This window comes from Vombatus ursinus, unplaced genomic scaffold (genome assembly GCF_900497805.2).
Source record: "Vombatus ursinus unplaced genomic scaffold, bare-nosed wombat genome assembly UNPS02014813.1, whole genome shotgun sequence".
NCBI classification, from domain to species: domain Eukaryota; kingdom Metazoa; phylum Chordata; class Mammalia; order Diprotodontia; family Vombatidae; genus Vombatus; species Vombatus ursinus.
Window position 1 is genome coordinate 12,374,642 of NW_020954591.1, and position 26,562 is coordinate 12,401,203.

The following is a 26,562-nucleotide window of genomic DNA, read 5'->3' on the forward strand; positions in this document are numbered from 1 at the left end:
TATCCAATCATACAGGTTGCAAAAAAGAAATACATACATGCACACACACACACACACACACATATAAATGTGCATATACACTTATGCACATAAAGAACAAAAGAAGCAAATTTACATGAGGACTTCCAAGTCACATCAATCTATGTTTACAGTATATACCATTCATTCCAAGCACCTGTTACTTTTTCTAGTCTAATGATTGTATAATTAACTCTCTTAGGAAGGACAGAGAACATAATGGTGAAAAACTTCAAAAGAATCACAAGGAATTTTCTCTTTGTAAGGGGATGAAATTAAAAACTTCCTATTCAAAGAGCTTAAGAAAATTTAGGGAGAAGCTCTCTCATAGTCAAATAATTCTCAGTAATAAAGTAAATGTGAAGCAATATGTCAGATACCATAGTGGGCAAGGCAAATAATTTAGGAGAAATGAATAAAAGATGCATTTTAACTCTGTATTTTAATTTGACAACAATAAGTGATTACTGTGTACAAGGCACACAGCTAGGAGCTAGAGACAAAAAGACAAAGAGATCTATCCTCTATGATCTTGAAGAGAAGGTAATAATATAAGCAATTGGAGTAGGGAGTGAGTATTAATAAATCGAGGATCATGGAATGTTTCATCAAAGTGACAAGGCCAAGTTTTCAAGATGAGGATTCTGAGAGGCAGGCAGAGAATAATTGGAAAGAATGTATAGAGGCAAGAGAAAGAATGTTAAGCTTCAGTTTGTTGGGAGCATAGAGATGTAAAAGAATATGAAACAAGGATGCAAAAGTTGCCCGAGAGTAGATAATGGGAGTTTAGGCAAATTTTAAATAAGTAGCAATAGGGAGTCATTGAAGGGTTTTTAGCAGGAGTGACAAGGTTAGACCTATGCTCTAGGAGAATTACTTTGGTAGCTGTGTAAAAGATGGATGATACAGAAGTAAGACTGGAAGCAGGGAGACCAGCTGGGATGCTACTGAAACAGTGGCAGGGAGAGCCTACACTAGGGTGGTGGCAGTATTAATGAAGAGAAGCGCATGGATATAAGATATTATAGCAATAAAACTGATAAGATATAATAATTAATTAGAAATAAAGACAGAGAAGAATGAGTTGAGGATGACTTTTATGTTAAAAATTCAGTTGACTAAGAAACAGGCTTGAAAAAAGGAGCAGGAAATAGGTGAAAATGAGGTTTTAAACATTTCAGTTTCAATTAATAAGACATTAAGCTTGATTTATTGAACATAGAATAGATATAGCTTAATGCACTCCAAAGAAAAGAAAGTTGTCTTTCCTTTAATCACAATTAATTTGAAAATAATCTCTCTTTTTTTTTAAGGACAATAGCTAGAGCAGCAGTTAACAGACATACTTAATCATACTAAACATGGCAAATAACAATAAGTAAGGACTATCTACAGTAAACGTCTACTAACAGCAAGTTTTCTGTTAAAGGGCAGGTGGGGTAGCCCACCTGAGCTGATCTAAAACTCTCAAACCACCCACTATAAAAAATTACACACAGATCCCCCTCCACAAAAGGAACATTCTTTGTCTTAAATCATTTATATGTTCCAAACACAATTCCCACAACACAGGATGCCTTAAAAAATATCTTGTTGACAAAGTGGAATTAAATGGGAGGAGAAAGGGGAGTGCTGTAAAAGGTAAATGCCTACATACAACTCAGAGCAACTCTTTTAATGTGCTAATTAACTGCTAATTACAAAGATGTGATGTACTTCTTACCAATTCAAGTTCCTACAGAACAGCAAAGTGACCCCTTAATCACACACAATAATCCAGCTACAGAAATATAACATTTGGATTCCTCACGATGTTCTTTTCTAAAGGATATGTATGTCCTGCCAAACAACCTCCTGGATATTCCAAGGCTACTGTAAAAGAAACAACAGTCATACATGATTTCAGAAATGAGACCTAAGTTACAGAATAACTTTTAAAACAAAAGTTTCTGCGGCTTATACACACCAAATACAATACTACCAAGGAAGCTAACGAAGAAAAATAGGTTATTTATCATTTTGCCAAAGTCTCATTGTAACGCTGTGCTTAAACTACCAGATAAATGCTGGAGGACTATCAAATGGTATACAACTCTCTCTAATCACATGACCAAGAATATTAATTATGAAAGAGTTAGTAATTACAGCTGCAGTCTACAGAGAATAGTTCACTAATTGAGTCCAAGGCAACTTAGAGGCTAATGGCTTTGAGAACATCAAGTTGAATAGCTACCTAGTAACAGACAATACACAATACAGCTTAAGTACAAACTTAGTTGATTTCCCTAAAAAGGGGAAAAATATTATTAAAGATCACTTTGCCAGGCAAATAGGTGGCACAGTGGATAGAGCACCGGCCCTGAAGTCAGGAGTACCTGAGTTCAAATTCGGCCTCAGACACACATCACTCACCAGCTGTGTGACTCTGGGCAAGTCACTTAACCCCAATTGCCTCACTTTAAAAAAAAAAAAAGACCACTTTTCTTCTTCTGTTATTGAGTGAAATGATAAAGATCATTTTAAAAGTAAGCTTGTTAAGGTTAGTGACTGGAACATTGCAGTAGTAGAATATTTGTTATATGTGGGCATAAAGCATAAGTCAAAAGACCTCAAGGGTCTGAATCCCAGGACTAGCCTTAAGCAAGTCACTCTCTCAATATCCTCATATAACAGAGGTGTTTATAAACCTCTTTCACAGGCCTGAGGTAAGGAAAAGTCCTTCATGAACCTTATAGCTCTAAATAAATGCATTATCATTATAACTCTCAATAGCTGTCACTGACTCATTATAAAATTAGCTTAAAATGTCTGATCTCCTAGATAAGATTTCCAAATTAAATATACAATAATGACTGAACTTATAAATATGAAAAATGTTTTAACTGCCAAAGTTCACTGCTAAGTGCTGATTTATACGGGGAATGTTTGCAGCTAACAAAAACGTACCCAAGTGGTGTGCATTATTAGGAGAGATAGGCAGTGCAATCCTGCTACACAAATTGTCAACTAAGGATTCTAACATTTTATTCTTCTGTCATTAAAATCTTTATCCCATGCTTGACTGTTTGAGTCAATAAGGAGATGATGGAGAAAACCAGAATTGAACCACTTGAATATTTTAATAATTACTTCCCACCATGTCAGTTTCTTGGGGGCGAAGGGAGGTAATCCTTATAAAATCTTAGTTTAAACCAAGATCCCATAATTGTTTATTACAATTGTTATGGGGGCCATCTCCAGTCCTCCTGATGTGTATCTGGCCACTGGACCCACATGGCTCCAGATGAGCCTTACTTAATTCCAATTCACTTGCATGTCATGACATCACCTCCCTGGTGTCATGGTCCTCTTCAAGAATGAAGGACAAGCAATAACAACAACAACTGTTATACTGATTTACAATAATATTTATGAATACCTTAACTGAATGGCAGTTGTCCTAAAGGTACAAAGTCCATTTTAGGTTACTATAATCACCAATTCAAGCCTTTTGAACGTGTCTTAAGCTCCTACCATGTACCAGACATTAAGGATCCAAATATAAAATAATAGTCTGTGCTCTTTTTACTTCCAGTATACAGGAGAGTGGAGACAAGATGGAAGATTAGAGGCAGCAACTCAGCCAAACTCTTCCAACACTGCTCCCCAAACAACTTTAAAATAACACCTCAAATCAAGTTTAGGCAAAGGCAAAGAAGCAGAGAGGGGAACAACATGTGGGGTAATTTGGCCAGAATATGGAGCACATAAAGCGGAGTACTGAGCAAAACTCAAAAGATAAGCAAGAGTCTAAATATTTAAGTGTTAAACTGAGAAGACCATATTTTCTTAGAGGTAACAGGGAGCCACTGAAAGTGCTTGAACTGAGGAACACTGTCAGACTTGGGCTATGTGGAAGTAGAAAGGGAGAGATGAGAGTTCAGTCAAGAGGCTAGTAATTCAGGTAACATGCTCCTTTCACATGGGCCAGACTAAAATTGTGGCCAGAAGAGTAAAAAGAGACTGATACAAGAAAACAGTGTACTTTTATAAAAGAACTACAAATGTGGCCCTAATTAATTTTATAGTATCTAGAGTACCTGGTATGCAGATACTGTCATCATAAAATTTTTAAACTGGAAGTAACCTTAAAACTTATTTAAGTTTAATCCCTCCAGTTCTTCAGATAAGGAATTAAATCCAAAAAGTCAAGTGACTTGCCCATGGTCACATGGCTTATAATAACAGAATCAAAGTCTCCTGATTAAATCAAAGTGTCCAGTGTTCTTAATAATATTGTTGTACAAAAGATTCAAACTCTTATATTACTGGATTAAATTCAACTACCAGTAAGTATTAACATTTTTTATGTCCAAAAGAAATTTCTTATGAGAAAATCTTTTATCAATCTGAGTTTATCATATGCCTTTTTTTTTAAAGCTAGCTATACACAAGACATATAATTTTTCACATATAATTCTTTTTCTGTTCTCTACTTTGTATTTGGAAATTGTTTTCTTGATTTTCACCAAGTTAATGAATTAATTAAATTAATGAATAAACACAAAATCTGTACTGTCTATCCCAAATAAAAGTAGCTCGTTGTAAAGGTTTAAAAAAAATAACTTTTGGAATTCCCTTTCTATTATATTAGACAATAGGAAATTACATGAGCAATCATTTAAAAGCTTTATTCTGAAAAGAAAAAATCTTAACACCTCCCCACAAGATACTATCTCAATATCACAACATTAGTTTTAATGAATATAATCTTTAAAAATTATTTCATCACTAGATAAACTGCAGCAAAATCAGTGTTGTCTGAACTTTGGCCAAATGTATTTTCCCTACCAATCTGTATAGAAGCAGAACTGCTGGTAATGATCTCCCCAAGGTCTGTTATTATTATGTAAGTCACCAGTAAAAACAACACTACATAATGACCTAAGTTTACCATAAGAACATTTACTATGGAATGTGAGCCATAGCTTAATAGTTCCATATCCATATCCTTTCCTAATTATTTTAAAAGTGTGAAAGGCATAGTTAATAAAATACTTATAAAATCATATACAATCAGGCATACTGTAAATAAGGCCCAAAATGCACTTAGGTTCAATAGGATATCCCACAGGCAACTCAAATTCAACATACCTAAAACAAAGCTCATTATCTTCCCTTCTAACTGTGGCCCTTTCCTTATTTCTACAAAAGGTACCACCAATCTTTACCCAGATTCATAATCTCAGTCACGCCTGATTTGTTCCTCTCTCTCAGCACTGGCATGCTCTCCCCTCCATCATCCACTTAGTTGTCAAGTCTTGTCAATTCTTCCTTCACAACATCTTTTACATTTCTCCACTTATACAGTCAACACCCAAGCCCTCACTACCTCTCTCCTATTGCCACAGTTTACCAACTGATTTCCCTCCTTCTTGTCTCTCCCTTTTTAAACTCATCCTCCATGCCTGCCAAACTGATATTCCTAAAGCAAAGGTCTGACCAACATCACTGCCCTCCTCAACAAGCTTCAGGGGTTCAAAATTGCTAAGACAAAAGGCAAAATCTTCAGCCTGAAATTTCAAGCCCTTGACAATTTAGCTGTAACATACCTTTCTAAAATGATTGCACATCACTTTCCTTCAGGAATTTTACACTCTAGTCCAAGTGACCTACTATTTTCTTTCCCCTAAACCTGTCAATCCATAGCCCATCTCTATGGGTTATCCCCCATTCCTGGAATGTAACCCCCCCCACTTTTGTTCCTTGAAATCCTTAACTTGTTTGAAGGGGCTACCATCTATGGCACTACTGATCTCCCTAACTGCTGGTGTTCTCTTATTCCTCAAGACAGAATGTGAACTACTTGAGGGTTTTTAAACATGGTGCCTCAGTGTGGTATGAATGCAAACATATGATCTTGAAGTATATGGCAACAAATCCTAAGCTTCAAAAAGGCTTCCCAAGCTGGAAAGGCTTTTGGCATGAATTTGGCTATGGACTGAATGTCTGTCTGTGGAGGACCAGCCTAGCTAAGTTTGGAGTCTTACCAGAGGTGATGACTTTTTGGGGCCACAGCAACTCATAAAGACCATCAACTAAGGTACTGAAGAGCTGTTTATTACAGCTCCTTAACATGTGAAGTAAGTCTCTATCCCACAATGATGAAATCATCAGAGATCCTTGAAGTATTGGCTACATATAATTCCTAATACCATACATTTAAACAATTCTTTCAAAAATTAAAAGAACTATCCTAAAATGTTTATAACCCTTCAGTTGTTTATTGTAGAATCACAAGGCTATAAAGGCTAATGATGAAATATTCTATACTGTTGTTTTTGGCAAAACCATTAACTACATCATCTAGAAAAATAGGAATTCATCCTGTTTCTAAAATTCTCCAAAGGAAATTCTATAAGAGCCTTCAATAATTCATTTTAACAACTAACATCACAAGCATGAAATTTTCATTATATTTAAAAGCTTATATGCCTCAGGCTAAAGATAAAGCCTTATTTAATTAAGCATTGTCAGTACAATAACCACTCATATTACAACTATGGATAGGATTTTTTCCATTTTATCTTCAGTAAGCATATTAGCCACAAGGAATATGTAAAACATTCATTACTAAATCAAGTACTTCTTCCGAAGTTATTCTGATCAATTTAATCCTATATGTTTAGAACCACAAATACATACTACCTTTAATTACAAAATGGAACCTATAACTCTAAGAATAGGTAATATACAAATACATGTCAATGCTTGGATAATGTTTAGCTGTGCCATGTGAAAAAAGAAAAAGAATAAACATACTGCAAAACCCTATGCTAACCATTTTTGCTAGCAAGAAGTATATGTGCAAGGTTTCTCCAGTTTCAAGGGATATTCCATGAACTTCAACGATAACATAGAAACAACACCAATAAGAATATAAATGTTAAATGCCAAAACTAATTCTTTCACAAACCCCCATTTTCACAGCTAATTGGGGAGTTAAAAAGTTGATGAACTCAACAATCCCCTCAGTTAAACAAACAGACCCCTCATAGAGCTGTCCAACGCTGCCCAAACTATCCATCCTTTAGTCGAATCAGTCAGTTTCATGAATTGTAGGATTTATCTTCAAGTCCAGTGCTGACTCAGAAGGTAGCTTGTTCCCTAGAGAAAACAACCAACAAAAATCAGAACAGCTACTGTTCATGAGATCTTTCAACACCCATGTGGAAAGGCTTGAGATACAATTCAATGTATCCAAGAAAGGCTAACATTCCTTTATCTCCAGTAGCTGTTCAATCTAAGCAATCTAAGCAATAATAAATTAGCAGCACTTGCTTAAAATTACTTTCAGTTACCAAAAATAAAAAAAAGATCATGAAACTATGACTTTTCAAATACAAATCAGCTAACAACATAAACCAGCTATTTTCCCATTAGTCACTGAAGCAGGCACATTAAACAGAAATATACTTAAATGAAAAATGTTATTGTCAAGGTCGATTTTGCACAAACATGATTCTTACTATGAAAAAGAATCCCACAAAACATGATACTCATCACACTTTCAACAACAAGGTGGCTGTTAGCACCACTGATTATTTCTGATGTACTAACTCATGAAAATCTTGAGTTAGCATGTTGGACAGCTCCACTACTGTCCTATCTTAAACTTAACATGCCCCAAATGGATTTCATTTTCATTAAAACCTATTTCTCCTTCTAACTTCCCTGTTCCTAGTGAGGGTAACAACCATCTTTATAGTCATGTGGGTTTTCAACCTCAGAAACCTTGATTTTCTCTTACCTCTGATATCTAATCAGTTGCCAAGCCTTCTTGATTCTACCCCTATAACACTCCTGAAATCCTTCCCCTTCCTGCTTTTCAGATGACCACCAATTAGTTTAGGCTTAAACTTCCTGATTTATACCTACAATGTTGCAAACGCTTATCAACTGCTGTCCCTGCTTCCATGCATCCCAATCTCAAACCTATTGTGCACAATGCTGACAAGGGTGATATTCCTAAAGCAAAGATCTCACCGTGTCAAAACTATTAAAAAAAATGCCTTCAGTAAAATGCCTTCAGTAACCCCCTACTGCTTTTAAAGTGTCATACAAACTCTTTACAGCCTAGCAATTAAAAGTATTCTACAGTCTATGTTTCCAAGTTTACTTCCTATTTCTACTTTTCATGCACTCTCTGACTAGCCCAACTGCCAAACTCATTGCTAGCCATCTATGGAAAATATTTCACTTTTCTCCATACCTATGAACAGGCTGACCCCCTAAGGCTTGAGTACTCAAGGTTGTCTTAGACTTCTTCAATATTGGTTTCAGTCTACACTTGACTGAATATAGGCGTGTGTAACACTCCTTGCTCTCAGTCTGGATATTCACTATTGCCTCCTGACTCTCAACATACTATAAAGTTAGAAACCACAGAATCACACAATTAGAGGAGTTAGAGTTAGAGGATGTTTTAAACTCTTACTATAGCATACTCCACAAATAGTCATCCAGTCTCTGGTTGAAGACCTCTAATAAAGTCTTCCTATCTTCTAAAATACCCCTTTCCACTTTTAGACAGCTTCAAACGTTAAAAAGGTTTTCATGACAGGAATCCTAAATTTACTTCTGCCCATTTTCTCCTGATGTGCCTTCCAAGGCCAAACAAAGTAAGTTTAATCACTCTCATACGTGACAAGTATAATGTCATTCCTCCTCCCATCCCAAGTCTTCTCTTTTATAGGCTAAAGACATACTCAGTATGACGTGAAATCAAGACACTGTAGCATTATGCCTGGCCTCCTCTAGACACACATCAGCTCAGCATCCTTCTTAAACTATGATTTCTACAGCTGAGTACAACACTCCAGACGTGGTCCGACCAGCACAAAATATAGAGGGACTATAACCTCCTTGTTCCTGTAAGCTATGCTTCTCTCAATGCTCAATTTCCTTGATGCCCTATATTGAACTTGTAGTCCACTAAAATTCTTAGATCTTTTTCAGAAAAACTGTTGTCTGACAATGCCTCTCCATCCTGTACTTTTGAAGCTGATTCTTTTGGAGCCAGATGTAAGAATTTGCATCTGACCTTACTTAGTTTCATATTACTAGATTCAGCCCTAGAACCTGTGCCCATCACGATTATTTTGGACCTTGACTGCCATCCAATGTGTGTAGTAGATGCCTCCCAGCTATAGGTAACCTCAAAATCTGGGATCTAGGAAAAAGGGGATAAAATGCCACCTATCCCTTTATCATAGTCACTGAAATACGTGTTTAAATCGTAATGGGGCAATCACAAGTCCCTGGCACTCCACCACAATCTGAAAGCTGACATGAACCATTAACAACTACTCTGAGTCTGACCATTCGACCAGTTGCAAATTTATATAACTGTATTGTCATCTAGTCCACACTTCTCCCTGTTCCACAAGAACATTATTAGACACTTTAACAAATGCTTTGCTAAAATCTAGATAAACTATATCTACAACATCCCCTACATAACAGTTTAGCAACCCTATCCAAAAAAAGGAAATATGGCTAATCTAGCATAACTGATTCTGGATGAAGCCACGTGGGCTTTTTTTTTTATTTAACTTTTCTTCTAGATGTTCACTAACCAGAGTTTTAATGAGCCAATCTAGAATTTTCCTAGGAACTGATATTGTCCAGTTTGCCTAAACTGCCTTCCTAATGAATTACTCCAAAGCTATGTCTGTTTTTATGCAAAACTTCATTGAGGAAGAGTAAACAAATAGGGCTTTTTCTCTCTTCTAGTGAAATTAAGCTACATACCACCTTAAGCCAGGGTAGGCAAGGGGAAGAATGGGACAGACACAAATACTATTGCCAAAGATTTAAACCAGACACTCATGGCATTGCCCTTTATTTCAATACCTTGTTCTAACATATAACATTCCTGTGTTTGAGTCTAAATGGCAGTCTAGTCTAGTTACTGATAACTTTGGTTAGTAAACAATCTCTCCTACCATTAGTACAATTTAGACTTAATTTTTTTCTAATCTAAAATATAGTGATACTAAATTTAAAATGTGGTAATACATCTTTGAAAATTAAGAATTGACTACTTTCCATACAGGATACATGGCATCTGGCACACTGCCTTGCACATAACAGATGCTAAGTTTTAGTTGAATGAATCAGAAGATCAAATGACAAAAACTGTGATCAAAACAAACTGATCATTTTGAAGCAGGGAAATGTGTCTACAACAGATTTCAGGTGTGTTAACTCTGACCACACTACACCTTCCATTAACAGGAGTTCATTAATCAAAATCTTAGCAGAATGTAAGCTCCTCAAGGGTAGGGTTGCCTTTAATCTTTGCTTTATGTTCCCAGTGCTTTAGACAGTTCCCAGTACAATGCAGATGCTTAATAAATGCTTGTTGAATTGAATTTTGTGAGATTATGATTCATAAATACAGTAATACTTTTGGGGACATGTAAGTTATACAACTTTTATTTTAAATTTTAAATTTCATGTAAAAGCTTATTTAGGAACTTGGGGATGTTAAAAACACTATATAATTTCCCAAATGTAATACAGCCTGGACCTAGAATTATATGTATCATAAACTAAATGAATGTTCTGTCCACTAAATACTCTAACATATGTCATACTCTAACAATAGGCATTGTTCATCAACTTGATTTAGTCTATGAAGACTAAGAAGCTGATTTCTTCTGAAAGGTCATAAATCTCATTAAGAAATTTCCAAAGTATTCTGAAGCTTGATGTAATCAACAAAATAAAAGACTTCTTCATTTACAGGAACTCCCTTCTTTCCAGTTGAACACTTTATGATATAGATATTGATTAAAAATAAGATCACTAAACAAATAACTTTGTGGTTGTATCTACTGCTTCTTGGTACAAAAATCCATTTTCTGAACCATCAATTCCCTGGTGGTGCTTCTTAACTGTAGGTTAATTCACAGGTTACTATAAATCTTGAAAAATCAAAATGGCAAGTGACTCAGAGGACAATAGAAAGATACAGAGAGTTCAAAAGTAGAATACTAAAAATGATATACTTACACACTAGTGGAATGAGCGATATTATCCAGGAAATGTTGCAATTAAAAAAGAAGACTGTCTCTGTGATGTAGCAAGAGTAACAGACAATAGACACAGCCTAACAATGGCACTGGTATATAGAAATTGCTTTAAAGAACCTAAAAGATGGCCTCTGTTGTGTTGGATAGTTTCTCTATGAAGGATTAATAGGCTAAAATGGTCAGTAAACATACTGGATAAGAAGGTGTGGATGAGTTACGTTCTGCATAGATGAAAAGAGGGCTTAAACACGTTTTAAGACAGACTCAAATACTTCTAGAAATAGAAAAATTACTAGTTGAGACTAGAAAACATGCTATTTTCCTTTATTTAATTATAATTATACATATCACCAAATTGAACATTATTGAAATAATATGTTAAGTTTCAGGCTCTGGACAACACAAGGATAAGTGAAGTATTGAAAAATAAGATCTAGTAGGACATTTAAAGCAACTTTGATTATTCAGTGTGAAGAGAGTACTGAGAGATAATTTAATGAGTATGCGAACTACATTCCACTCACAATGTGACTGTTTTCCATTTCAACTATTCCCAGAACAGTAAAGAAGGCTTTAAGTTACTAAATTAAGGACCTTTGTCACTGCCTGATCATGAGAGTTGGTAACAGGTAACTTTAAAGGAAGTTATAAAATCTCTTGTTGAGATTTAAGGAGATTTCAATTTCTGTAGGACAGATTAAAATTGATCCTGAAGTCTGAGGAAAGAAACCAATGATAATAGATGATTATAGCCCTTTTCTTTCAACAAAACACTCAACAAACATTAAGTACCTACTATGTGTGCACAATATTCTAGGAAACAGAAGAAAAATAAGACATGTACCTGACCTCCTAAGCACTTGTAGCTAATTGAATATATTTCCACATGAGTTTAAGTAGATAGCAATATATCCATGGCATAAAATCCAATGTAGCTAAAAGAGAAAAAACTTGAAGACAGAATCTTTGCCTTCTCCTTTTTACAGAAACAAATGGAAATTTGTGGTCTACTATTGTCCTACATTTAGAAACATTTGGAATAAGTCCTTCCTTCTATCTCCTCTAAAAATAATGCACATTTAGTTAGATTCTCACAAGCACCCTTAAAGGTAGGTGATATTATTCCCCTTTTACAGATCAGGAAACTGAAGCTCAGAGGTTAAGTAACTTGCCCAGGGTCACACAGCAAGTAAGTGTGAGAGAAGGAATTCAAACTCTGGTCATCCTGATTATAAGTCCAACGCTCTATCTACTATACCATCTATACATGACTGCCTCTCTAGAATGCATAAAGTATACGATTAAGGTTAGTGTAACCAATGTTACTGACAGAATAACATATTCTATATTTTTAATAAATTTTGAGTTAAAACACCTTCCAGTTATTATTTAAGACCAAAATCAGATGAATTCTATTTAGAAGCTTTTAAATGACAAAGGATGATATGCAGGAATAGTACTCTTTAATATATCCTTATCAAAAATTAAAATCCAAGACTATATTAAGTACTAGAAAGTCAGGGTTAAGCAAAGTGGTTTACATAGTAAAATTTAAAACAGAACATTAGTAAAAATACCACAAAGATTTACACATTCTTAATTTTAGTTTAAATATATACAATTCTATTAAAACAAACAAATCAATTCTGAACATGTACTTAAAAATCTCAAGGCAAATGCCTATGGATTTTTAAGAGTATTCGATTAAGAGTAAAGGAACTTATCATCCATTCCCTGTATTTACACGTGTTTCTTCAACAATGTATTAAAATACATGCTAATGTTATCAAAATAAAATTTTAAGAACTTCCAAGCCAAATTTAAATTTGAAAGCAAATTTGTAACATTAATAAATGTTTAACGAAAAGACGCTGAAAATTTCATTTTAAATTTTACAAACTCTGCTGAAAAAAGTTAAGTAAAATGACAATTAGAATCCTTTCATAAAGTTTAAGATAGAAACAATCTCTCATCAAGGAGATTACATGGATGAACATGTCAGCAAGAATCTGATGACAGACTGAAACTCTAAGTTCAATTTTCATTTTGTGTGATGGAGTGAACGAATTAAGCCCCAATTCACAAAGTTTCGTTACATACTAAAGTATCTTCAAATATATCACTAAGTATGTTAATAAACATTGAAAACTCATGAAAAATATGCCTCTGTGGGATGTTTAGAGGCAGGGAGTAGGACTGAGGGAGGTATATAAAATAAATTCAATGACAAATAACATATAACCTAACAAATCATAACCTTCCTGTGCATCCATTTAAATATCTAAATGTAGCGAATCAAAATGCGAACCTATTTCAAAATGGTGCCAAGAAATGTCTACTAATGAGTATATATAATGACAATGATTACAGATCCCTTTGCTAAGATAAAAAGGAAGAGTATAATATTAAGAGCTTGAATATTCATTGAAATCAAGGTCTTCTCTTTGAACAGCAGAACATTTAAAACCAAACTACATTCACTGTCTCACTTTTTACATTAAAATTATTATAAAACATAATCAATCTGGTAAAAGATTTTAATCAGGCTACAAAGTATTTTTTTCTAATTTTATTCTTGTTTTATCAAGTCCAACTGTGCAGTGTCATACTGTCATTCTCCCAATCACACCAATAGACTGGAAGCTACAAAACAATCAATGATATAAAAAAGCTCATTCATATTAGATGTCCAATGATTTAAAGAAAAAAAAAATCCCATTCTCTACACTTATTTTTTGTTTTCAAGTTTCACAGAGCCCTGATTTGAAAATTTTGTTAGAGGTATGATACATGCATGATGCCTTCCACCATGGAAATTTTAAATGAATTTTTATTTAGTTTTAATAAAATTTTAAATAACTTAAATAACTTTTATAATTAAAAAGGAAAAAAGAAAGAAACCTTTACATCACTTACTTATAAACAGAGCCCTATGCTCAATCCAGAAACATGGATTCCCTAAAGGAAAACAATTACATTAAGTTCTTAATACATGCAAATACAAATATGTAGCTATCATCAGTTTTATTGCCTATCAAAATAAAATTCTCCATGAAATCTATCTCATAGCTTTGTATTTACTCCAAACGTGAGAAGCTTCAGACAGTCATAAGTAAAGATGTTCCACCTAGAGGTAAAATAAAGTCAAATCATAAACTATTACTAAAATAACACATTTCATCAAATAAGAGAAAAGAAACTACTTTTTTTAAGATGTCAGAGTCCAAAAGGAGTAAATTAAATTCTGTTCTCACCAATGTTTTAGATTCCTCAATTTCTGAGTTATATCCTATTTTAAAACACTCTATTTCTAATTCTATTTCATCTACTCTATCCAAGGTCCAACATCCCAATGTACACCAGGATCTATAGATAAGCTGAATAAGAGAGACCCATATCCTAGTTTTATAAATATACTTTTCACAAACTATTAACTAAATAGACGCCTACAATATATTTCTATTTAGATGAAAAACTAAGTGAAAAAGATAATGAAAAATCCACAAATGAAACACATGCATTTGTTTTTAGAACTACAGTTCTAACTGTTAATATCCAAATGTTCAGAACCACATTCATATACAAAATATCTATCTCATCTACCTAAATTTTCTTAAATTAAGTATAACTCAATTTCTTATACTTCAGCCTACACAGCCTCTGGGAAAAGTAACTAAAGTTATACTACTTCTGGTTTCCTCTCAATTTTCTGAGAGTCTAGGCAAGTTACCAATATACCACTGTACTACAAATTTATCATGATATAAAAACAAAGAATTTCATGTAGTGAATATTCTCAGGATTATGAAAATGATCCAAGTTCTCTAAAACACAAATCTTTACAAAGGATTTTTCTAGGATAGTCACTGACAATTCCATCCACACAACACAAGCAGTTTTGTTGTTATGAATCCAAACGGTGTGCAAATCTAAATTCTGCAACTCCCTGTATGATTGTGGGCAAATCGTAACCTTGGTGAGCCTCAGTTTTCTCATTTGTAAAATGAAAATAAACAAAACTTACACCTCCTACCTCACAAAATTATTATGAAGAAAGCATTAAAGCCCCACATAAATGTGACCTATTATAACACCAAATATTATCTGAATTTTGTTAATAATACATTTTAAAATCACATGGGCTATCAAAACTTTCACAATCTTTCAATTAGACCTAATACTTTTCTTCATCTTGAACTTAGTCCTCGCTGTTTTGGGGCAAGACCTTTGTTTTACTTAACTCTATCTCAGGTTCCTTTCACACAAGGCAGTACAGTAGAGCTAACACATTCCTTAATCCTCTCACCTGGATGACTGTTCTTTACTCCTAGGTCAGTTTTTCACATTATCAAACCAAAGGGATTCTGGTATTTTATCTACCGGCCTGTGGGAGGTGACCCTCATAACTATTTTAAGGGGAAGGAGCAACTAATCAGGAGCAGTTTCTCTCTTACTCACCTCTGCCTTGTGGCAGAAGTTACATGAACATCCCTAGCTTGTTCAGTACAGAGAACCTTGTTAAAGCACAACACAGGGGCAGCTAGGTGGCACAGTGGATACAGTACAGGCCCTGAAGTCAGGAGGACCTGAGTTCAAATTTGGCCTCAGACCACACACTTGACACTTACTAACTGTGTGACACTGGGTAAGTCATTTTACCTTGCCTAAAAAATAAAATGAAATAAATTTTAAAAAAAAAAGCACACTAGAGGTGAATAAGAAGTCATCATTTAACAATCAATAATGGCATTACTGGTTTTGGTCTAAACAAACACTATTGAGATTAAAAGTCCTTCCAAGATCTTAAAAGATTTGTCCTTCCAAGATAAGAATAAATTTTGCTCACAACTTATTTAGTTGTGGTAGTATTTTTCTTTTAGAAAAAGCACTAGTAGTAGAAAGAACACAGGACTTGGAGTCAAGAGAGGTGTGACTTTACATTCTTTCTCTAACACTTAGTATGTTAGTCATCATGAATAAGTCACTTAAATTCTCTGAGTAGCAGAAGTTGCCCTCGTCTATAAAATGCAAGCAATGATGCTTGTAGTACTTACCTCACAGAGCTGTTGTTAGGATCAAATGAGATAGTATTCATAAAAAGAGATATCTGGAAGCCTTAAAGTGCTATATAAATGCTATCTATCATTATTTAATTCAGTTATACTTCTGTCTCATGTTAAAAAAATTTGACAAAAACTTTTAATCTTACCTTTTGAAAAGGTAAAGTGAGTATTTATGGATTAGATAATTTTCTCTACTGATTCCTTCTAATTTTGAAGCTGCTTTTACAAATAAAAAAAGACTGGTCCCAACAGGCATTTAGTGCATTAGGATTTTTAATTTTAATATTCACTTCCAGAAACATTATATCATGATCAACGAGTAGTCTACGTACATTTAACTGTTTCCCATGACTTTATAATGTGACTTTTACAAATTTAAAATGAAATATGTCTTAGAATATTAACAGAGTTAATTCCTCATTCTTTATTATTTCTGACTTCATGGAGCTCAAAAAGTTAAGCAGGCATAATGGCTAGAGCAAACATCTAAAGATGTTTTCAAAAAGCTATTAGGCACTGCAATAACTGCTCTGAACTACTATTAGCAATTTAATTCAATTCCAGATAGGAGAAAATTCCAGCTAATAGTTTTACTTAAAATGTAAGTATAGTACCACCTAGTATACTAACTTATCATTTATTTAAAGGTTCATTATATGGTAACCCCAATTATTTGAAACAGTCAAGGACTGGAGGGGTAGAAGGAGTCTTTTTGAAAAAAGACTGAGTAAACAAACTCATGTCAAAAAATTCATGTACTAAATTTCACAAATCTTAAAAGGAGCACACCAAGCTTGCTTACTCTTATTTTTAAAAATTCCAATAAGCTTAGTTATTTGTTTTCTGAGCTATACTATAGACCAGAAACAGTAGATTGAATGAAAGGCCCACTGAAAGTTTAAAGAAGGGCCAGTCAACAGTGGAATCACTTTGAGGCTTCACAACGTGGAGAAAAAGAGCACTATATAATTCAAAAGACCCCTGAAAACTGTTAACAGCAAATTATAATATTTTATATTCATAATGATTAGCTGGAACTATCCCCCCAAAAGTTAAATTCTTATTAGAATATTCCAAGTGTCATACATTTGAGGAATATTTCTTACCCAAAAAAGCTTAAAATTTAAAAAAAGTTTTAACACTTGGTGGGGATAGAGGAATGAATCTTGGTTGTTTGGACAATTCAATTATGTAGAAAACCTCATTCTCCTCGTTAGATAAACACTAAACCATAGAATTTCAGTTGTAAAGGATCTTCAATTGCCGCCTAGTCCAACCCACACTTGAAAAAGAATCCCTACCACAACATACCTGAGAAGGAGTCATCCAGCCTTTGCTTGAAGCGCTCCAATGATGGGGCCACAACCTCTTGGGTAGCCAATTCCATTTTTAGACAGCTAGATAACTGTTAGGATGGTTTTTATATTTTGTTCTGGTTTTTTTAGGATTTTTTTTTTCCCTCCTGACACCAAATCTAAATTTCTTCTTTGTAACTTTCACCCACTGCTCCTAGTTCTACCCTCTGGAGTTAAATGAAAAAAAAAATTTCTAAGGAAACATCTGTATTACCATACTCAGCAGAGAGTTTGAAGTTGTTTCTTGCATTTTTTGATGCAAACAAAAACAAGCTAATTTCCTAGAGAGTGAAAAATTGTATGTAAGAAATCTAGATATGTAAGGTGAACCTAACATGATTTTTGCAATTACGTGAAATCCCAAACTGCATTAATACGCACCATATGAAGCTGAGCTGTAGTGGAGTTATGTTATTTGACTCAAGCAAACACCATCCCTAGAAAGGAAGGAAGGTGGAATTCATCAGCCTAGCTGTTAGCATCATGGAGCTAATAAACTATAATTTTAAAATCAGTGTGGTGTTTATGGTATTCTCTATCAACAAAATGCCTACAAGATTGCTGCATTTCACTAAGCGATGAAGTCTAAAAGTCTGTACCAGATCTCTTGATTTTGAATACATTCAATTCTTCAACATACCCTGAAAGCTACATAGTAAAATCTGAATACGATTTTTAAAAAATGCCACAAATAAGTAATTAAAATGCCAATCACAGAAGAGAATAATACAATAGAGTAATAAAAATGTTGACAACTACAGACAGCATGATGCTTAATTCTAGTTTTCTACAAGCCCCTTGGAGGAGAGGTTGACAACCATGCTGAGTATGTTAGGGCTTTCACAGCCATCCCTCTTTAATTCATCCCCTTCCATAAGGCTCCATGTTCAAGGAACCACAGAAGCCAAATAAGAAAAATGAGAACCGAAAAAGAAGAAGAAAGAGAGAGGAAAAGTCCCTTACCCATCCCAGGGGCATTGCTGCTGAATTGTTCTGAAAAGGATCAAAGGAACATTTTAAAAATAGTTTTAAGGAAGATTTTAACCCTGCTGGTCCCAGTACTGAGCACAGCCTTGTATATAGCAACCGTTTCATAAAATGCCTACTAACTAGTCCTCACTTTCAGAGTGGTTAGTTTATCTTTGTTCCTTCCTAACCAGCTTTGATCCCATAAATGACTACCAAAATCTAGAGAAGAAAAGTATAGTATTTAATACTCAGAAAGCACCCTACAGGTCATCCCATCCAACTTCTTCAGATAATAAGTTTTCTCAGTTTCCTGAAATTTCCAGTTAAGAGGAAAGAATAAATGTACAGAAAGCAGTAGTACTTCAGTTCCACAATCCCTGTTTCTGGAATGTCAGAACCTCTATGTCCGGTAATTACAATCTGAGGCAGATCTAAAGGCTCCAGGCATATGAAAAGTAATTTCTTCTCACAAAAAGTTTGGGGATACCTAACCTTAGTCTTTGATCACTATGAAAAGTAAAACAGCAATCCTAAAAACAGAGAATCCCAAAAGTATTACAATGATTCCATTAAATACACAGATGAAAAGTCAAGATATTACAAAAAATGAGTCATACAATTTTTAATGTTCACATAAATTTTAAAAGGTATAAGAATGTATATAAATAACCTGTAAATAACCCAATCTCAACAACCAAAGGAGAGAAAAAAAGTGAACAGCAACAACAACAACTACTCCAGGTCCTGATGGATTAACAGAAGAATTCTCTCAAATAACATTTAAAGAATAAGTACTTCAAAAATTTTTCTCAAAAATTGAGAAACCACCCTACCAGAATCCTCTTATGAGACAAATATATACTTAAGTTCATATACTTAAACCAGAAAAAGATATAGAAGGAAATCTATAGGCTAATATCATTAATATTAATCCAAAACTTTTAACAAATCTTGTCAGATTACAGCAATTTATCTACAAAATCACTCATTTTGACCAAGTAGAATTTTTACCAAAGACACAGGGATGGTTCAACATTAGGAAAACAATCAACAATTAATCATATTAAAAACCAAAACATCCAAAACCATGATTATGTCTATAGATACAAAAAGAAAGTAAAGCATTCATTTATGCCAAAAACCTTATAAAGCACAGGCATAAAGGGACAGTTTCAAAAAAAAAATCACAAAAAGCAACCTCTCAAAACCAATTATCATATCCAATGGGGTCATACTATAACCTTTTCTAATAAATAAGGGAGTGACACACAGATGCCCATTCTCCCCATTATTATTTGATAAAGTTCTGGAAGTGTTAGCAATATCAATTAGAAAACAGAAAAGAAATTAAAAACAAAACAATAAAAAGGAGATAAAACCATCATTATTCATTGATGATATAATGGTATATGTAGAAAATCCTAGGGAATCAGAAGATACTAACTGAGGCAATTAGTAGCTTTGGAAAAGCTGCAGGCTACACAATAACCTGCAAAAATCAGCAGTCTTTCTATATAATAATAAAATCCAAGAAGCAATAATAGAAAAGGAAATTCCATTTGAAAAAAAAATAAAAATAAAAATATCCATAAACTATCTGGGCAATCAACCTCCTGAAGCACATAAAAAAGTATAGATTCATCAATTAAAGAAATAAAGAACTTAAATAGCTGGAAGAGTATCTATTGCTTATGGTTAGGCCAAGCCAATAAAATAAAAATAATGCTATCAAAATTAATTTATACTTTTTAAAGCTATACCAATTAAACTACCAAGAGAATACTTTATAGAACTTGATAAAAATAATAACCAAATTCATATGAGTAGGGAAGAAAAGATATAAAATATTAAGGCAAATTATGAAAACAGGTAGGAATTAAGAAGGAATAGCATTTTTGGACATCAAAATATATTATAAAACAGTAGTTAACAAAACCAAAACAGTTAAAAAAGACCATACAGGGGATAATCAGAAACAACAGAACTCAATAACCCAATGTTTGATAAAGTGGAAAAATAAATTACCTGGTAAAAAAAACTCCTTATTTGTTTAAAAATTGCTGGGAAAACTAGAAAGCAGTATGTCAGAAACTAGTCTTAGACCAATAGCTTATAGCACACAAGATACATTCTAAATGTATACATAACCTAAATATTAACGATCATATTATAAAAAATTAGAAAAAAAGGTCACATACCTCTCACAATTATGGGTAAAAGATGTATTCTTAACCAAATAAAAGATAGAGGTAATTAAAAAAGATAAAATAGATAACTTTGGTTACATGAAATTGAAAAGCTTCTGCATAGAAAAAATGAATGCATATAAGATAAAAAAGGAAGTGGTCAAATGGGGAAAAAAACCTTTGTGTCAAATTTTACTGATAAGGGTTTGATATCTAAGATATGTAAACAATTAATAAATGTATATAATATTGATAGCCATTCCCCAAAAGACAAATGTTCAAAGGAGATGAATAAACAGCTCTCAAGAATTGCAAAGTATTCACCACCATATGAAAGAATGCTCCAAATCACAAATAATGAGAAAAGCAAATCAAAACAACTTTGAGTTTTCACTTCACACCTTGCCAATTGGCAAAGATGACAAAAAATGACAATACTCAGTGTGAGAAGGGTTGCGGAATGACAGACACATTAATATAATTATTCATGGAGCTGTTAAATGGTACAACCATTTTTGAAAGCAATTTGCAAAAGTTATTAAAATGGTCATACCTTTTGAACCAGAGACTCCATTATTGGACTTGTACCCCAAGGAAGCCACCGATAAGAAGAAAACCCACATACGTACCAAAAATTTATTACCAGCACTGTTTGTGATAGCAAAGAATTAAAAACAAAGTAGATGCTCATCATCTGGGGAATGGCTAAACAAACTGTAGTAAATGAATGTAATAGAATATTACAGTGTTTTAAGAAATGATGTATGTGATGAATACAGAGAAGTATACAAAAAGCTACATGAACTGATACAGAATGAAGTCATCAGGGCCAAAAAACAAAACAAAACAAACAACAACAATACACACAATAACTTCGATAATGTGAATGGAAAGAACAAAAACGCACAAAAAAAATCAAAAGTTAATGTAATAAAATTATAAAGAACAAGAATGACTCAAATAAAGAGATATGAGAGGACACTCTCAACCCACCCCTTCGTGAATACTATACATTGCACAACTTTTTGGATTTCTTCAATGTATTGATCAGCTGTGCTGCCTTTTTTCCCCTCTTCTTTTTCTCTTTGTTTTTTGTCTTCAAAAAATACTATTTGTCATATGAAGTGGCTCTCTGGGTGGAGGACGGGACAGGATACTGGGGCTAACTGACAACGTAAAAAATGGAAGATATCAATAAAAATCTGTTTAAAAAAAAGAATATCTTAGCCTGTGTTAAGACATAAAATGATTCAAGTCTGTTTTCAATAGTAAGGTTTCTTTCTTATTTGTTTACTATCTACTTGAAAATTACAGTACTTTCGAAGTTAAGCCACATCTCTGATGCATACTGACTGTGAGAAAAGTCACTTTACCTCCAGGATTTTCTGCAACATTCTAAGAATATAAATTGCAAAGAAGGTGCCAACTTGTACTGGGAGAGGAAGCTACTTATCAGGAGCTCCCTACAATGAAATCACAGGTCTAGTATAAAATAAAAGTCCCTAAAAATAAAAGCCACCATACATCACAATTAAAGGCTGTCTTCCTCCATTAAATACGCTATTTCTTCAGGAAAGGATGTAAATGGGGCAGCTAGGTGGCACAGTGAATAGAGTACCAGCCCTAAACTCAGGAGGACCTGAGTTCAAATCTGGTCTCAGACCAAACACTTGACATTTACTAGCTGTGTGACACTGGGTAAGTCACTTAACCTTGCCTAAAAATAAAATAAAAAAAGAAAGGCTGTAAATTGCTTAATTAATCAAACAAATACTTATTGAACATCTTCTACTTGTCCAGATACATACAAATGCTATATGGAACACAAAGATACATAAAAGGTCCTTGTTCTCAAGGAATCTAACAGGGGACATGACTGACATACAACAAAAGAATAATAACACACTAAACAACCTAATTCTGAAGATAAGTGCAAAAGCAATTCAAGGAAGATTAATGTGGGTTGGAATAGTCAGTAAAGATTCTCAGGGAGAAGTGGGTGCTTGAAACATGGTACAGTGGATACGTACATCTGCAAGAAAATTTATATTTATTACCTTAAGACAAAAAAATCTATTAACAATTCAAATTGTCAAAATATAGTTAACAACTTTAGAATTATACAAGTATTATTTTAAAACTAAGAATTGTTAGGCAATTTGGTGAAACATCAATTGAGTCAAGATTATCTGCAAAGAACAGAAGAACAGGTTTATGTGTGGAATGCTTTTCTAAAACATCTCTGGCTCTTGTATATGCAACAAAGGGTCAGAGATCAAGAGCTGGAAGGGAATTCAAGTCCTCTAGTCCAACCACATCATTTTACAAATGGAGAAAATGAAGCATTCATGTATACCCTACATAAAAATGACATGGCCAAGACTGATTAAAGTATAATATCACTAACATATATAATGATCTAGAACTACCATAGCGTCTAAAAAACCCACTATAAATCACCCCAAGTCAAGTCCACAAGCATTTATTAAGTTTCAACTATGTACCAGACACGGTAGATACAAATAAAGGCAAAACACTAGTCCTTGCTCTCAAGGAGCTGACAGTATAATAGGGAAAACAATGTGCAAACAACTAGGAACAAACAATGTGTATATATGAATGATAAATTGGAAATAATCTCAGAGGGAAGATCCTAGCATTAGGGGAATAAGCAAGGCTTCTTGCAGAAGGTGGGATTGTGGCTGAGACTTGAAGGAAGCCACAGAAGTCAAGAGACAGAGATGAGAAGAGAGTGAGTTTCAGGAATGGGGGACCCCAAGATACACAAAAACCTAAAGTTGGATTTAAACACTCAGCAGAAGTAACTCCCCCCGGAATCAAGTTGTTTATCATCACTAACAGCTGACAGCATGTGCATAATCACTGTTCTTCTGGAACAAAATGTCCTCTGTAAAGGGTATCCTGTTTTCCTGGAAACAATTAACGATATTAGGTGGGGCACACCTGGAATTTAGCTCCTGACTACCTTCTGGCTGCTAATCATCCCATGAACTGGTCTCAGTTCTTAGACTACCCATCTTGGCTGCAGTCAAAGAATCTTGATTCAGATACGCTGTCCTATAATTTTAATTTATTCAATACTCATGCATGGATCATTCAGATGATAATGATCAAGAACTCACTGAATCAGATGCAATTTAAAAAAAAAAATTCTCAACCATGTTGTTATCTCCTTTGGATCTTCCCCACAACAAAGGCAAAGTCTTTAACTGCTCTGCTGACCCACTTTCTTTTAAAAGTCTTCTGATACGTGTTCTACATATTAACTAAAATTCTACTAAATTATAATTCTGGTATTATTTCTATGTTATTATTTAACAAAATTCCAAAATATCACCTCAAAACACAAATGTCTATTTCTACTAAATAATTTTGGCTGTTTTATGGCAACTGTTAGTATAGAGTTATCTTTCTAATGCCTACTACCAAAGTAAATATTCTTAAGAAAATCTAATTGAAAAAGAAACAGTCAACTAACTTTCATAATGAAATTCTTTTTGTTGTAAAAAGGATAATAATATAATTGTTAACATGTATTTGGGATAGTCATGCCATTATTCCTAAAACTCTAGTATTATTTTCCTTAAGAACAAATAACAGCTCACATTCATAGAGTACTTTAATGTTTAAGGTATTTTTTCCTCACAAAAGCCCTATGAAATAGTACAAGCTTTATTTGCTCAATTTTACAACTGAGTAAACAAAATATCAAAGGAATTGTGACTTGCCTAAAGTCATATAATTAATAAGTGTCACTGAACCTAGGAAAAAAAAGTCAAGGAAAACTTCTCAATATGAGAAGATCTGAAGACATGTATACAATAATAGCTATGTCTAAAAGAAAATTTGGTTATATGAATTTTGTTTAGCAGGCTTTAAAATAGTTTCTCAGCTTCTGTCCTTTTTTAGTACTACATAAGATAATTCTGTTTTGTTTCTTATGAGATCATCTTAAACTTTAATCAGTCAAATGATTTATTGTCCTAAAAAAGATAGGCAGAAAACAAAAGGACAGCTAATAAAAAGTGGCACATCCTGTTGATATATGCAATTTTAAAAGGCCTTTAATTTGCTAGACTCAAAATCAAAGCATATAAGTTGTCAAACTTTTACTTCTTTACACTTAACCTTAGAAAATAAGCACATGTACAAAAATGACTTTTAAATAATGGAAAAAGTAAAATCCTTAATTTACATTTTAACAATATAACTCAAAAACATAAACATTAAAAGAAAATTCCCCTTGCTCTAATTCTTGGTACATGTCACTAAATTATTTTACTTCCTACTGAATTAATAAAAGGTTAAATTCAATTGTACATTTTTCATACTATTGCAAAATACATCAGACGAAAAGACATTGTTTTAGTTTACATGAAGGTGACTCAAAAAGTAAGCCCAACTTTTTAAGACATATAATGAACATGTCAGGTTTCAATACATTTTGATGGAAAGAGGAGAGGTTTTTAATGAAAAGATCAATGAACAAGTTGTGAATGAATTTCTAACAACTGAAAATCATCAGTTAGAAGACTGAAGAATGCCAAGAAGACAGAAATAGTGTTAATCTCTAGCAAAGTAGCAGAAGTGTCAGAACTGAGCAAAGAATCATTTTTTTTAAATGCACTAAACTGTATCTTCTGCAAAGCCCTGATCTTGCAACTTCAAATCACCACCGTTTCCATGCCCTGGAAGATAATATTTATAAGTGAGGATTTCAGTTGATGATAAAACTTTTTATGAAAGTGTAACTTTTGGAAACAGGATAAAATTTGCCCTTATTTTTAGATAAGCCATTTAAATGGAAGGAAATAATGTGATAAATGGTACCTATTATTCAATTCAATTCAAACTTTATTTTGTATTTTTGTGTGCAAGGCACTGAGGTCAATGAAAAAATAACTAGCAAACTATTGCTTCCCTAAAGGAGCTTACAATGCAGTTGAGGAGGAGGGGGGAGAAAATGTATACAAATAAATACAAAGTTGCATGTGAAATGCATTAAAGATACAAAGTTCTATAAGAGTTTATATTTATTGTATTAATAATTTTGGGGAAATGACAATTTAGTTTATTATAATGTAAATGGGGAAAACTCTTAATGTGACTCTTGTAACTGCCCATGTTCATGAAAAACTGCTTTTTGGGGGGGGGGGGGCAACGATTAGTTATTTATATTGGTCTGTCTCAGATGGCTCTAGAGTACAATCTTTGTTGATTCGTGGAAAGTGTCAACATACTAAGTTTTGATTCATCTAAGACAACTATACCTTTCACTCACAATTTTAAATGTCAATTTTTAATTGGGCCCACTGAAATATCCTCCTAATATCGAACAGAGAACTTAGGTAGATATCAAAGCCCTGATATTTCTTCTAACTAGAAGATACTCTTATAAAAACATCTTCACCATTTTCACCTAAATATTCGAAAGGAACTAATTCCATAAACAATGAACAACTGTTTCTTTATAACAAATAATAGATCTGCTTCTGTGGCTAGGAAGGGTGAAAACTATTTTTTCAGCCCCAACCTCCAAACCTCACTTCTCTCCTACCCAAAAAATACCGATAAAAGAATGCTTAAAATCTAAGCCCAGGACTACTGTGTGTCCCTTATGACTAAAAAATGATAAATGTCAATATTCATTTTAAATAAGCCAGTACTAACTGCTATTCTTAGATATATTATACATGTCTAATAATATTCTTTTAAAATTTCTTAAGAAGAAATTACTTATATGGTAATGTTAAAGTTACTCATTTCTTCTTTAAGTCTATTCTTTTCCTTCGTCCTAATCTCTTGGGTATCAGATACAAAAGAATGAAGGAAGGAAGGAAGGAAGGAAGGAAGGAAGGAAGGAAGGAAGGAA

At 33.6% G+C, this 26,562-nt stretch overlaps 1 protein-coding gene across 2 annotated transcripts in view; it reads right to left on the reverse strand.

The window, feature by feature from the left end:
- Positions 1-26,562, reverse strand: part of PAN3 (poly(A) specific ribonuclease subunit PAN3) — a 139,668-nt gene that overhangs the window by 49,089 nt on the left and 64,017 nt on the right. The gene's annotated exons all lie outside the window — the stretch shown is intronic.